Genomic DNA, 15,244 nt, shown 5'->3' on the forward strand with positions numbered 1-15,244 from the left:
GTCAGTTGCCCTCTCCTGGACTTGCTTTGATTTGGCTTTTCAATTGGGCCAGGCCTTTATTTTCTCTTGGGTAGAGTGTGGAATATGGAATAGTACCTCATTCACGGTGTGTGCATTCGGGGTATGCAGGAGTCATTGCCTAGAATCCGGTCTGGACCTAGTGGTGTGGTAGGTGCCTGGGCCTCAGAAAGGTCTCGAATGGTTCCTGTGTTCTGGAAGGTCACACCCTAGCAGAGGAGGTGGACACGGAAACTGTAAGAGGGATGCTGTGGGACAGAAGGGGAGGACTCCTAACTCAGACTTGGGGTCAGAGAGACTTTGGTTCCTGTACTAAATTGCCTCATACTCAATATGTTCTTTACATCAGACGCACTGGTTTTTTTTCCCACACATTAAGTCAAAGAACACTTGTGACTCCTCCCTGGGTGGCCTGCTAGAGACCGAGGATTACCTCCTCTGGCCTCCCCAGGTCTCACCTCTGAAGACGTGTGTTCTTGTGACCTGGGTCCTTTGGAACCATGGGTCACTTGCCTGAATGCCTCATCCCTACTGGGAAGGTGTATGAGCTGCCCTGGTGCCTTCTGAGATGACCCATATTCATCTTGCTGCCTTTGCTCCCATGATTCCACTGCTTCCACGGTTGGGGGGCATTGAGCTTATGGGCAGAAATGAATTCTCCCGAGTCACCGAGTTTGGCCACTGCTCACAACAGAAGCCAGAGGGGGCTTCCATTCCCGGCCACCTCCCCTCCTTTCTGAGGACAGAGGGTAGTCTGCCCATGATCTTTTAGGATATCAGTGGTTCCCAGCCTTTGAGAGGCCTTGTGGGTATCATCCTATCATCTCCCTCATCTCCAGTCAATCCCTGATATGGCCAAATCAATTCTGAGGGCAGACACCTAGTTCCTCAAGCTGAGCCCTTCAGATTTCTGTTGTGGCACCTGAGAACAGTTTCAGTATTCAAAGGCAAATTAGACATGGTCCTTGTCCACAACCCGCAGTCCACTATTTTTCTCTGTCAGATGGTTCCACTGCTGGTCAGCACTTGTGAGACAAATCCTTTGCTAATCCCTCCAAAACTGTCCATCTCCTCTAATCTCCTGGAGATGGCAAAGGATAGTTTCCTGTGACAGCAGATGGCTGTTTTACCCCACACCCACTCCCCATGATGCCTCGAGCTACCTATGGGCTGAGACTCTGACTTCACTTTTACCCCACAGTCCTTAGCCTGGGATGGGCACCTCCCTTTGCAGGCACTCGATAATCCCCTGCATGAGGAATTGCAGTAGCAAGTTCATGAAGGGATCTATTTCAGGGTCAAACTTCCTGTGGGGTGCCTGAGTCACTGCTTGGCTGGCCTTTGGACAGAGCGTGTCCTTTGTCAGTTCACTTTCATAAATGGCCACTCTGACCCAATTATTAAGTTGCCATGACAACCCAATGGATTTGAAGTTTAAAGAAAAAAATGTTATAAGGGACCTCTTTTTTGGGGTCGGGGTATCCTGGGATCATCTGAGTTTCTATCATTCCAAACCAAAGAATCATTTCTTGTTCTCTTAAGTGTGTCAGATGGATGTAAGGGCAGACATAATGGCGGCCAGAGAAACTGGAAGTGAGACTAAACAGGGCCGTAAACATGTAGAAGTCCTCCCATGGATCACAGAGTGGGGTTTTCTCTGCTTTTCAGTTGACAACTCAATAGGGTTTTGTTTTTGTTTTTGTTCTTTTAGAAATGTTTTAGAATGTTTTAGAAAATAAAGGGGTCTGGTTAAGTAACTGTGCTCAGGCCTCATGTGTGTGCAGGGTAGCACTGTGCTAGAAAGGGCTAGGCTTGGGAGCAGGACTTGAATCTTGGTTGTGTCCCCCTCTAACTGTATGGCCTTCGGGAAATCGCTCACTGACTCTGATCTTCAGCTTCCTCACCTGTAAAATAATCAACCCACAGAGTTATTCGGAAGATTTAAGATAAAATAGAAAGCATCTAGCACAGAATAAGGCTTCAGTGATACTTACAATGATGATATTGACACGAGAATGATAATCATTGAACGCGAGGTCCTGTGCTTGCCGTGTTGCTGCAATATGGGAAAACACGGCGATGCTTCCTTACCAAGGAGTATCTTTGTCACCTGAACACTGCATGCTCCTTATTGTCCATGTATTTCTACGGGTTCAGATGTGGTTATCTTTTTTCTTAAACAGCAACTCTAACGCTAGAAGCAACATATGAGCATACAGACTGGCATGTCAATGTAACCGTATCCACTCAGCACATTTTTAAAAGGGGAGAGATTCAAAAAGAAAGAATAATTGAGATAGTGTCCACTGTTCTGATAGCCACTCAGCCAAATTAATCAAAGGCCTGCACAAGAGCAGGTTGGGAGCAATGAATCTGAGTTTCCCTCACTCTCAGTAGGATGAACATTTTTGTGAAGGGTGTGATCCCAATGTTTGTCTTTTTCGTGCTACGTGGAACTAAACTCAATATAATTAATTACTTCTTCTGTTACCCAGAGAAAAAAGTTGTAATTTGCTCCAGGGTAGGATGATAACCCAGCTGTGTTAGGTTCACTGGATGAACTTCTGTGCGAGCATTCAGGGTTGTATAAACAGACTGTGTGTTCTATTTTATGGGTGATTTAAGGTAGGAGGACTTTTCATTTAGCTTTCGTTTACTGCATGTGATTATCTATACAAAATAAATCTTATTTTAACTGACTTCTAATTCAGCTCTTTATTTTTTTCATTTTGTCTGTATAAATAAACATTTTGGTGTATGTTTAAAAGACAGGGACTGTTTAGGGGTGCCTGGCTAGCTTAGTCAGTAGAGCATGTGACTCTTAATCTTGGGTGGTGAGTTCAAGCCCCACATTGCATGCAGAGATTACTTAAAAAACGAAAATCTTTATTTCTTTATTTTTATAGTTTAATGTGTTTTAATAGCAAACTTACAGGAACAGCACAGAAGACAGACAACATTAAAAACGTACTTGCATGTAGGACAACTCAGTTAGAAAAGTATAGTGAATGGATGGAATCTACTGTATAATTAAAATGCTACAAACACCATTGTTGCAGTCAATAAGAAGTTTACTTGTTTTAAAAAAATCCAAATGCTGGCATTGTCCAGAAAAATTTAACAAATTTATTTATAATTGTTATAAAGGTGAACTGCTGAAACGTGTTCACTGAAACATTTTGACTTGCATTAATGCTGTATGTCCCCTCATTTATATTAAACATTCACACACAAATGAAAATGGAAAAACTGCCAATACCTGATTTCTGTCCCCGAGTTTTCCGTTTGCAATCATATACTTCGGTACCTTTTGACCCCCCTGGGAAAAAAATATGTGACGTTCAGAACTACCAATAACAGAAAGAAGAGAAAAAAAAAAAAATTTTTTTTTAATAGAATGAAATGTTTTCCATCAGAGCGGATTCTGAAGCACATTCTCCACGTATGCGGCACGCTAGCTGGACGTCTTCTGGCATAATTGTTACACGTTTGGCATGGATAGCACATAGGTTGGTGTCTCCAATGAGGCCCACCAGGTAGGCCTCGCTTGTCTCCTGCCAAGCACCGATAGCCACACTCTGGAAGCGCAGGTCTGTTTTGAAGTCCTGAGCAATTTCTCACACCAGACGCTGGAAAGGAAGTTTGCGGATCAGAAGTTTGTCTAATTTCGCCGAGTGCCGCGGTACCAGGCCTGTAACGATGAGGTTTCTTCACCCCTCCAGTAGAGGGCGCACTCTCGCGAGCGGCTTTTGGTAGCCAGTTGCTTCCTCGGTGCTTTACCCCGCCCGGCGCCGTCGATTCGCGGGCAGCCTGCTTTGTACGAGCCATGGTACTGAGACCTCCTCACTTACCCCCCTTCTCCTTCTGCCGAGCTTGGCGAGCTAGAGGCCGTGCGGCAGTGGCCGCCAACACAATTATAAAATCTTTAAAAAAATAAAAGATGGGGACCCTTTAAAAATAAAACCACAATATACCACTGTGTTTAAATAATGAACAGTTCCTTCATACCATCAGATAGGGAGTTAATAGTCAAATATCACCAATTGTTATGTGCATGTGGCTATGTGTGTATGTAATTTTATTTTATTTTATTTTATTTTATTTTATTTTATTTTATTTAAATTTTAACGTTTATTATTGAGAGACAGAGAGAGACAAGCATGAGCAGGGGAGGGGCAGAGAGAGGAGGAGACACAGAATCCGAAGCAGGATCCAGGCTCTGAGCTGTCAGCACGGAGCCTGACACGGGGCTCGAACTCACAAACCGTGAGATCGTGACAGGAGCCAAAGTCAGACACTTAACCGACTGAGCCACCCAGGCACCCCTGTGTGTATGTAATTTTAAAAGCAGTTTGTTTGGGGCTCCTGGCTGGCCCAGTTAGTGGAACATGCGACTCTTGATCTCAGGATCACGAGTTTGAGCCCCATGTTGGGAGTAAAGCTTACTTAGTAAATGCTTAAAGCATTTTTAACATTCAGATCAGGATCTAAATACAGTCCTTACATTGCAATAGGTTGATAGGACTTAACATTCTTAAAATGCTTGTAATCAGTAGTTTCCCCAAAGAGGGGGATTTGGGGTCCAGGCACTGATTTTGTATCTGGCCATCGGTAAGGTGTGGCTCATGGTCCCACTGTCCACAGGGATGGACACTGATGCCACCGAGGCCACCTCCGCATGATGCTTATCTACTTTTATTGCTCAACTGTCCCTCTTAGAATCACCCACTTCCTGATCTTTTGTCTTTTTGTTCTTAAATGAAAATACGATCTTTTGAGATTCTTTACTCCTTTAAGTATTTGAACACCAGTCTGAAGGACAAGTTCAGCTTCAGAAATTTCAGCCCCGGATCTTCAACCCGGAAGCTTTATGTGTTTGCTTTAACTGGGCCATGCAGTTAGAACATTGTGGTTTTGGTAGAGGTTGCAGCTCAGCTGTACTAGAAATAATCTGGCTCTTATTCAGGAACTAGGAAGAAACATTATGACGTGGCGAAGCCCACCCTGCCACCCACATGGTGGTGTAGGTTTGTGCTTTGCACGCCTGTTGGCTTGGGAGGCGGTAGAGTGTAGATGGTAAGGAGGTATATGCTGGCTAAAAATAGGAACAGGATGTTTTGAGACAGGGGCTTTTGCTTTCATAAGGCTCCGTGCACAAAGCTGAAGTTGATGCTGTTGCCACAGGTGTTATTTCAGCTCCTAACAGCGTATTGCACACATCCCTGAGTGGACCTCGAAGAAGCCAAGGCAGAAAGGCAGTAGTGCTCCGTCCGCAGGAAGGACCTCTTAATCAGGGGCCTCTCATGATAAGATACATATTTATTGTTAGGCGGCCCATTGGGCATCATAATGACGATGTTTACTTTCGATGGACTGGTATAGCATTTCTTGCTCATTCATGCTTTTATACCCTTCTGTTCTGCACGTATCAAAACGGGTCCTTCCCATTGGCCATTTCCTACATCTCCCCACCACCACGCTTCTCTGCTTCTCCCAGGTGAGGAGCACCTTACTCTTGGTCCCTGGCGCGCTTACACTCACTTGATTCCTCCCTTACAACCGTGTTCTATGTTGTTTTGCCAGGTTTCCTGCAAAGCCATCCCCATCACCGAGCCTAATGCCTGGGGCACAGGACACACTGCGTTTGTGTGGTGGTTTGAGGGGGTCTGCCCGTAGCACTCTGCTTTCGTTGGGGGCTTGTGAGAGGAAGGAGGCGTGTTCTCGGGGAGACTTGGTTTTAGAGACACGAGACGTGGAAAGTAGTTGTAACGGTACAAAATGGAAGGCAGAGTGTCTCAGAGGAGGCAGGCAAGAGTGCCCCACCTCCTCGCCGTGCAAATTATACTACTTAATCCTGACCTCTGTAGTCCTTGACAGTTTACCAAGCACCTTCACCTGCCTTCTCTCACGCCATGGACATGATATCATTAACCCTGTTTTGTAAGTGACAAAACCGTGGCTCAGGGGAGTGAAACGGCATGCTAAGGGGCTACTTGATTAGTAATGGTAGAGCCAGGACGGCAGCTCAGTTTCCTGATTCTAAGAAGCTAGTTTCCTTTCTACTTTTTGTCACCTGGCTCGGGTTGGTAACCTGGGGCCTGGGACGGAGAAAGGACGCACCTGGAAGGAACCACAGATGCGATTAAAGACTTCAGACAATACTGAGCATGAGCTTCTATGCGGCCAGTGAATGGGGAGGGCAAAACAGAGAAAGGACGAACGTCGAACGGTGACCATGTTCAGTGGAAATAGAAAGCAAGCCGCAAATGTGAGCCACATATGGAATTCTAAATTTTATAATAGTCACATTAAACAAGTAAAAATAAAAGATGAAATTAACTTTAATATATTTAATTTAGCCCAACACATGTAAATAGTATGTACTTTATCATGTCATCAGCATAAAAGTTATGAATCCAACATTCTTACATTCTTTTCTTCCATATGAAATTTTCCAACTCCAGTGTATATTTTCCATTTGCAACACATCTCCATATGGATTAGCCACACTGCTAAGGCTCCATAGCCACATGTGGCTAGTGACTCCTGTATTGGGCGAAGGTGTGTTTTACGTATTTCATGTATTGCCACAGTCACATGAAGCATTTATTACAGTACCGCCTAATAGCTGAGGAAACGGAACCCAGGGGGGTCATATAACTTGCCGGGGGTCGTGAAGCTGGAACGTAAGAGCTGGGTTGTGACCCAGGTCTGTCCTTCCTCTTCCCGGGGCTTGATCTGGGCCTGGAAGGATGGTGGAATTGAATAGGTGGAAAGGAGCAGTGGCCCTGATGTGGTGGTATTACCTCTGAGTGTTTGATTTGCTGCTGGTGTTGACAGTGTTGTGTGCAGTGGGCAAGGGGGGCCGGGGGCAGAGTAGGTGTAGGTAATTTCCAAACCATTGTTAGACCTGCTTCTAATAAGGAGGTAGCCGAGGGGTCACAGGCGAGTAAAGGGGAACCGTTGTCTTCAAATGCAAGAGTGGAAGTTAAGGGAGCCCTTTCACTATGGGGTAAGCCTGTCTCACACGGACAATACTTTCCTTTTAGAAGTTGTGTGAAGATTCAGGTTCTAACACGCAGAGAGCGCTTGGCCAAGGCCGGCTTGTGAAGCGCCAAGTTAGATGTGTTTGCCCTCCCTGTGCTAAGGCTGGAGGTCCTGTGTTTCATCTGAGTTTTATCCCTTTCCTGGAAGACGAAGATATCCTGATGGAGGGGAAACGGGATTAGGAGGGCCACGTGCCTGCCTGTGGGCAACCGAGCGAGTTCTAAGTCTGTTTCATTCACAAACATTGCAGTAGTAGGAAAGATACGCTTTTTAACTCCTGGCGTTCCGACACATTAGTGTTCATCGTACAGTGTTCTCGTACAATCATCATCCATTTGCGGGAAAAAAAAAAAAAGGTTTTTACTATAATTATAATTTTAGTGTGGATGGAGTTTGTTTCTTCCTGTACCATAAACATTTTTCTATCTTTATAGTGCATGTGGTGTGTTAATGGCCTCAGAGGATAACACTGAATCCTATATAAAATTTGCCTGTTTCTATGGTTGGGTATTTAGATTGTTTCACAATTGACATATTTAATGCTCCAGCCTGTAGCCTCATGCGTACGTCTCTTTTCTATCTTTTATAATTAGATGATAAAATTAGACCACTGAGATTTATACATATATAAGTTAATTATGTTTAAGCATAATTTAATTACATTTAAATGTAATATAATTAAATATAATTGTATTTATAAATAATATATAATTATAAATTTAAAGCGATTTCTTTATAATAAACACCCCAGCCTTTGAATTCTAGGCCGGAAGGCGACAAACATTTTAAAATGTGTTGGTGGTTTTAGATTATTGCTTCTGTTTTCTCGAGGTGTTGCTTCTGGGTTTTCTTTCTCTGCAAGTTTTACTGAGATAGAATTGACATAACAGCCTGGTGTAAGTTTAAGGTGGACAGCATACGATTCTAGTCTCCCAGTAACAAGGGATTATGTAAGTTCACCATTCTTGCCCCTAAATCACCAGATTTAGGTGTGATACTGGGTGTGATACTCAGAGTTTTGCTAAATTAACAAAGGTAAAAATATGCCAAGTGTTTGTTTGTACTTCGCTTTTATTTTATTTATTTATTTTTTTAATTTTTTTTTTTCAACGTTTATTTATTTTTTGGGACAGAGAGAGACAGAGCATGAACGGGGGAGGGGCAGAGAGAGAGAGAGACACAGAATCGGAAACAGACTCCAGGCTCTGAGCCATCAGCCCAGAGCCTGACGCGGGCTTGAACCCACGGACCGCAAGATCGTGACCTGGCTGAAGTCGGACGCTTAACCGACTGCGCCACCCAGGCGCCCTTGTACTTCGCTTTTAGCGCACCACTGATGTCACTGAGGGACAGGCGAGGCCACCATCAGTGTTGGGACGCCTTCCTCGAGGCGGGTTGGTTAAACAGTTTCCTTTGCAGACTGATGGGGAGGGCCAAGCCCAAATACCCACAGCCTCCAAGTCAGGACATGGCACTCCCCCACATTCAGCCTCCGTTCCCCACAGCAGCACAAAAGCACAATGGAGCTTCCTCCAGAACTGGCTGTGGCCTGAGGAAGAGGAATGACCTTCCTGTTTCCTTCCACACCTACTATTGCACATGGATCTGTCACAGGCTTTGGAGTCCGAGAGATGTGTGGTGTTGGGCATGTTATTTAATCTCTTGTTGACTCGTTTTTCATCTAAAATGGGGACAGTGGCATTATCCCTATAAGGTTGCCAGGAGGGTGAAGTGTATTAACTCTTGCAAAGTACTAAGTGGTGCCTGGCACGTAATTAGGACTCAATGAAGCTTGTAAATGTGGGTTTGAGTTTAGATGCCTTCTTTGGTCAATTCACTTAACCCTTCTGTTCTTGAGTCTCCTCATCTGTAAAGCGGGAATATGGCACCTGCCTCACAGATGTGTTAGGGGGTGTTAGTGAGGTGATATATAGCACAGAGCCTTACACATCAAAGCCCCTGTGTAAATGGAGCCAAAAGAAAAGCACTGTGTTTTAATTTTTATTCTGTACCCTGCAGAAGGGAGAGCTTTGCCCTCTTGCATTGGTCTAACTTCTGTTGTAATGAGCTCCCAGATTTTGACCGTATTTGTTGTTACGGTGCATTTCTATGTCTACGTTGTAGGTTTGGGGCCATCCTGAAACAAAGGGGGAGCAAAGCGACATTCTCGTGTCCCTGAAGCTTTGAACGGGTTTTAACGAAATCTTGGTTTTAAGGTTAGCAAGTGTACAATTTCGCAGAGAGAGGGTGATACTTCGTATGCTCATTAATTCAGCGGCTTTCCCCCTACAGTTGGTGTCACAAGGAATGGAAGGTATCGAGTGTTTGATGGTGCCCAGTGACACAGATGAAATTTGTCTGAATGGAAAGGTATAAGGCGCATTCCTTAGGAAATGCAAAGAAATGATTGGAGACGCAGTTGAACACAGCACGCCCATCCCCTACTTCTATCTGTCCAACTCCTTCTCATCTTCCTATTTGAGATGTCTCCTCCAGCTCGCCTCCCTGAACCATCCAGACTGGTTGACTGGACCCTCCTCATGGTGGCGTACTGGGCGGCTGTGATTCTCTCTTACCTGTCTTCCTCCCGAGGCAGAGACCTGCCTTAGGCACCCCCGTATCCTTATTACCTACCGCTGGGCCTGGACAGCACAGCCAAGGATTTCGGGTGAGGAGAGTTCTGTGGTGTGTTCACGTCCAACTTGCGAGCCTTCCTGTTTCCGGGGCAAAATCTGAACTCTGGGCCCATCACGGAAAGGATGGGCGTTTCCTTCTTCAATCCTCATGCCTTGTGAGTTAGGGAAGAGCCACAGTGAGCTTCTGTGGCTTTCCTTGAACGGTAGTAGCTGGTAGAATGGGGCGCCGGACAGGTGTAGGAGTAATCCTGGTGTGGCATGAGCTTTGCCATAGAAATGCTGGCGTTGGGGCCTTCTGCTTTGTCGCTGCTCATCTGGGAAGTCCAGTCTAGCATAACAGTCATATTCTCTGCCAAACACCTGTTGTATGCTGGACAGTATACTGGGAACCTCACAAGTATCGTCTCCAATACGTTTAAGGACCAACGCGAATCCCCTACATCTTCTGTAAAGTCAGCAGCATGACAGGGTTGGAAGGAAAATTTGACAGGGAGCCAAGAAATCAGGGTTCCAGTCTGGCTCTGTTGCAAACCAGTGACGTGGCCTTCTCTATGCCACTGGGCCTGTTTTCTCATCTATACAAATGGGATGGGGGAGGGGGGGTACACTTAGATGCTTTCTCACTTCCCTTCTGTTTCATATCCTCAATGTGTTCACTCCAACGCAACCTGCTCTCTTCTTTGCCTGAGTTATTTTGGACCGCAGGTCAGAATTACATAGTTTAGTAGCACTGTAAGTTCTGAGTGAGTCTTATCTCCCAGCAATTCTCTGATCTTCCAGTGACAAAGACCTTATCTTGTTCTCTTAAACGCTTCTTAACTCCGGGCCTACACGTCGGTGAAATATGAGTCAGTTACCCTGGTGTGGGGCCCTGAAACATCTTGGGTACAAGTTGTCCTGAGATGGTTGTTTCTGGGCCTCGATCTTCCGTCTTTCTCACATTAAGAACTGAGATTATCAGGGCCACTTTCACATAAATCGGACTTTAAATGTGATGAACTTCTACTTAAACCGTTTATTTTTTCCCTTTTGTGATTAGTACCTTTTGTGTCCTAAGACATCTTTGTCTGCTCCAAGTTCACGAAGAAACTCTTCTGTATTTACTTCAGAAGTGTTATTGTTTCCACTTTCACATACAGCTCTAAGATCCATCTGAAATTAATTGTATGGATAAAGTGAAGTAGAGGTCAAAAGTCGTATTTCTTCCCTGCATGGATCTCTAGCTATTTCAAAATAATTCATTAAGAAGACTTTCCTTTCTCTGTTGAATTTCATTGGTACCACTGTAAAGAATTGTTACTGTGTATGTGTGGGCCTCTTTAGGGATTTTGGTTCCCCCCCCCCCCCCCGATCTAGTTGTCTGTCCTAACTAACACCAACAACAAATTGTCTTCATTACTGAGGTTTTATAGCACGTTTGTGAATGCAAGTCCTTTAACTTTGTTCTTTTAAGGTTGCTTTTGCTATTCTAGGTCCTTTGTATTTCCTTATAAATTTTAGAGTTAGCTTGTCAATGTCTCCAGCATCACACTGGGGATTTTGGCTAAGAATGCATCCATGTGTTAGAGTTCTCCAGAGAAACATAACTTATTTTCTCTTTCCCTCTCTCCCTTCCTTTCCCCTCCCTCACACAGAGTTTATTCTGTTTTTGAAAAGCTGGTAGTGTTGCTCTGCATTGATTTGGAGACCAACTAACATAAGATACATATTTTGAAAAACACCGGTGCAGTGAAGGAGAGAGGAACCTATAAAATAAGTGATGACCATCTACCAGAAAGTGCTACCAGGGTGTCTAATGCAGAGAGCTCTGGGAACAAGGGAGGGAGTGAGGGCCAAACCAAATGGGTCCCGGGGAGTCTGGGAAAGCCTCTCGGAAGTCCTTGAAGAGTTGGCATAGGAGAGGAGGCATTTACACATTTGACAGGAGGGCAGGGAGGGGTATTTGAGCTCAAGGATGAGGGCAGTGGTGCTCTTGGGAAATGATGAGGTGGGATGGGTGAACTTCAGTTAGCTCAGTCCAGCTGGAATGTGAGGGCTGTGAGGGAGTGGCAGAAGATGAGGTTACGGATAGCAATGACAGCAGGAAAAAAAAATCACAAGAACTCTGATGTAATAGCCTAAAAAATTTTGGATTTTATTATGTGTGTATCAGGAAGGCATTGGAGGGTAAACTGAGAAAGGGCCCAATTCCGTTTGCTTTCCACAGAGGTTCACTCTGTGAGCAATGTGCAGGTAGACCAGTCTACCACGTCGAGTCATGATTTAGAACAGGAAAGCCAGACGCAGAGGAGACCCAGTTGTGGAAGGCAGATCTAACCCACCTTATACCATGAGCCTTCCATCTGCCACGTGGCTTCTCAGAGGGTCCCCGCAGACACCCAAATTGTGCTCTTTTAAGTGTTTGTCAAAATAAAAATTATAGTCCCTTTTAGCGCTTAGTAAAAGGCGGAGATAGAGTTCATTCTGTCTGTTCTTTCTTCTTCCCTCTGTGGGGTTTCCTCATCTGTAGAGCAGAGTTGAGGTAACCAGTGAGAGATGGCGAATCTCTTAACACCAACAACATGGCATTATTCTAGGCGCTTTATAACTATTAACTCGTTTCATCTTCACAATTGTCTGTAGTATTATTATTTCCATTTTATAGATGAGGAAACTGAGGTACATGGATGTAAGCGGCTCACCTAAAGTCACCCATCCAGCAATTAGCAAAGCTGGGGTTTAGGCAAAATCTGTTCTCCTAACCACTGTGATGATTCTTGGTTGCATTTGATTTCATTCCAGCCATGTCCTTGAACCTAGATCTTTGAACAAAGATAATCATGAAAAGATTTGACTTTGACTCTCGATATTGCCAAATCTGAATCTTCCCTAATACGGAGGAAGAAGAAAGTTTTTCTAGCTGGGAGAAGAAGGATGGCTTCTTGGAAGGAAGTGCTTTTTTTTTTTTTTTAAGAGAGATAGAGTGCGTGAGAGAGAGAGAGAGAGAGAGCGAGAGAGACAGGGAGAGAATGTGTGTGCAATGCAGGAGGGACAGAAGGAGAGAGAGAATCGTAAACAGACTCCCTGCTCAGTGTGGAGCCTGACACAGGGCTTGATCTTATGACCACGAGATCATGAACTGACCTGAAATCAGGTAGTCAGACACTTAACCAACTGAGCAACCTAGGTGTCCCAGGAAGTGGTATTTTAATGGAGCTTTGAGAAATGAGTGGAATTTTAAGAAGTAAAAATTGCTGAGAAGAAAAGGCAGCCAAGATGAAGGAATCCAACTATAACCTCCCTCTGTTTACAACTAAAAAACTGGACAGAATGCAAAAACAACATGGGAGCCCTGAGAGACAGGTGTAGGATACTGGACCTGAAACTTGGATGATGACCCATCATGGCCTTTGTCACATGGAATTGCATGATGGTGTGGGAAGCTACCACTCTGGGATAGCCCCATCTTTCCAGCCAGAGGATCCCAGCAATGGAGCCACCAGAGGGTGTGAGGAAATCCCTGAGAGGAGAGAACTGGAAAAAGGGCCCCCACTCACTCTGCGCATGGACTGATCTAAGTCATGGGCATGCTGCAAGGTGTGTGTGCATGGAATAGACCCAAAGAGGCACAGCAAAGGTTTTGAGAGCTTAACTATAACAGTAACACCAACCAGGTCCCAGATAAACCCAGAGTTGCCTACGTGACAGGCAGACCCAATTAGCCCAGTGAAGGCTTTGAAAACCAAACTAGCATTGAAGTGATCAGTCGCAAGAGATGAGACAGAACTTTCAATCTGAACCTAAGTGGGTTAGTTGTCTGTTAAATAAATAAAGAAAAATATCAACGTTTTTTCTTCCCCAGAGAATTTTAGCAGGATTCAGCGTCTCATAATATATTATTCAAAAGTTCAGGATACACTCCAAATTTACTCAATATAAAAAGGGACAGGGAGTGCCCGGGTGGCTCAGTTGGTTGAGCGTCCAACTCTTGATTTTGGCTCAGGTCACAGTCTCACGGTTCATGGGATTGAACCCTGCGTTGGGCTCCACACTGAGTGTGGAGCCTGCTTGGGATTTTCTCTCCCTCTCTCTCTGCCCCTCTCCTGCTTGTGCCCATGCATGTGCATGCTCTCTCTCTCTCTCTCTCTCAAAATAAATATTTTTTTAAAAAGAGGGCTGTGGCCCTAAATAACCTGTTTGTTCACAGACCAAGAGAGAACCCAAAGTATTTTTTCTCTTTTTACTGCTTTTGATTGGTGGGAGGTGGGAGTGGCGAGTACCCTTGAGGTTATTTCAACACCAAGCAAGAAGGCCAGAAAACCCTACAACATGTAGCTCAGAGCACAGGTGCAGTTGACTGAGCAAAGAAATCAACATTGGGTGCCTGGACCTCAGAGCTCTCTGCCTACCCTGTTTTTTTGTCCTGGGACCACTTCACTGACTTCCTGTTTTCTTCTCAGGTCACGTTGTAGCGGCAAGAGACCTAAGGGTGAGGCTGGGAAGGGGAGTGAGTTTGGACTATTCTCTAAATTGAGGGAAAATCCAGAGAAAAGGCAGTAGTAGGCTTTCTTGTGAGAATTTGGGTGTACCGGACTTTCCTGTGCAGGCTGTGAGCCCTCCCTCTGCTCCTTGGAGGTGAGAAGAGAGCCCTCCCCTGCCCCTGCGTCTGCAGGGGCTCTGGGGGTACCAGCTCTTGAGGGAATTGAACAGGTTTACGCTTTCATGCTGATAATCACAGAGACATGATTTTTCTAACACAAGTCACCTCAATTCATAAGAATGACCCTTGAATAGAAGAAATCTTCAGTGTCTTAAGTAGGTGTTCCTTCAACAGTGTTTCTTTTTTTCTCTCTGAAATGGGAAGGTCCTCTACCCACGAGCTGTACTCCCATGGCGTTGCAGAGGTGATGAAGTTACACCACTGTCTTGGAGAAATTGAAAATGACAATAGTGTCACTTTGCATAGCTTGGAAGCTCCTTTTCTTGTGAGGAAACAGAGGCCCCAGGGGATAAGTGACTTGCAAGGACACACGGTGATTTGGGTGGACAGCTAGGGACCTCTCGACTGGGACCTGGTTTCAGACTTTTCCAGGAGTCCAGCCTTGCCTCTACCATCCCCTGGGCTCTCACTTCATCGAGGGTCCCAAATTCTGATTCTCTTGACTGGGGAGCAGTGTCTGAAAGGGTTAACACCGAAAGCAGCAGACATCAGTTTTGTTGAGATGAACATCAAGGTCCTGTACGTAGCCAAAGAGAAATATTGACTCATGACACTCCCAGAAAATTCATCTCCTCTCAGAAATGAGGACTTCCCCCACCCATAACAGCTAAGCCAGGTCCAAGTTTACCAGTCACCGTGTCGTAAGCACCTGCCCCATGCCAGGCACTGCAGTCTCCTTACTTCTAACCCTCACAGCAGTCCCGTCACGTAGGTGGTTCTGCACACATTTTGCAAAGGAGGAAACTGAGACCCTGAGTACTCATATCTCATTTGCCTGGGATCACAGGGATGAGTAATGAAGCGGGGATCCAAGTCTGGATTCGTCTGGCTGCAAAGCTGGGTT

General features: G+C 45.1%; 1 protein-coding gene and 1 pseudogene across 6 annotated transcripts in view; one reads left to right on the forward strand and one right to left on the reverse strand.

Annotated features, from left to right (window-relative positions):
* The window catches only part of ST6GAL1 (ST6 beta-galactoside alpha-2,6-sialyltransferase 1), a 121,007-nt gene that overhangs the window by 53,110 nt on the left and 52,653 nt on the right, over positions 1–15,244 (forward strand). The window contains exon 1 of one of the 6 annotated variants that reach the window (XM_030329918.1): positions 483–496. The exons of the other annotated variants lie outside the window; for them this stretch is intronic. The gene's annotated coding sequence lies outside the window, so the exon portion shown is untranslated. Of the gene's footprint in view, positions 1–482; positions 497–15,244 lie in introns of those variants that run through there. 6 annotated transcript variants of the gene reach the window in all.
* LOC115523702 lies at positions 2,923–3,889 on the reverse strand (annotated as a pseudogene).

The sequence above is a fragment of the Lynx canadensis genome, chromosome C2, assembly GCF_007474595.2.
Source record: "Lynx canadensis isolate LIC74 chromosome C2, mLynCan4.pri.v2, whole genome shotgun sequence".
NCBI lineage: Eukaryota > Metazoa > Chordata > Mammalia > Carnivora > Felidae > Lynx > Lynx canadensis.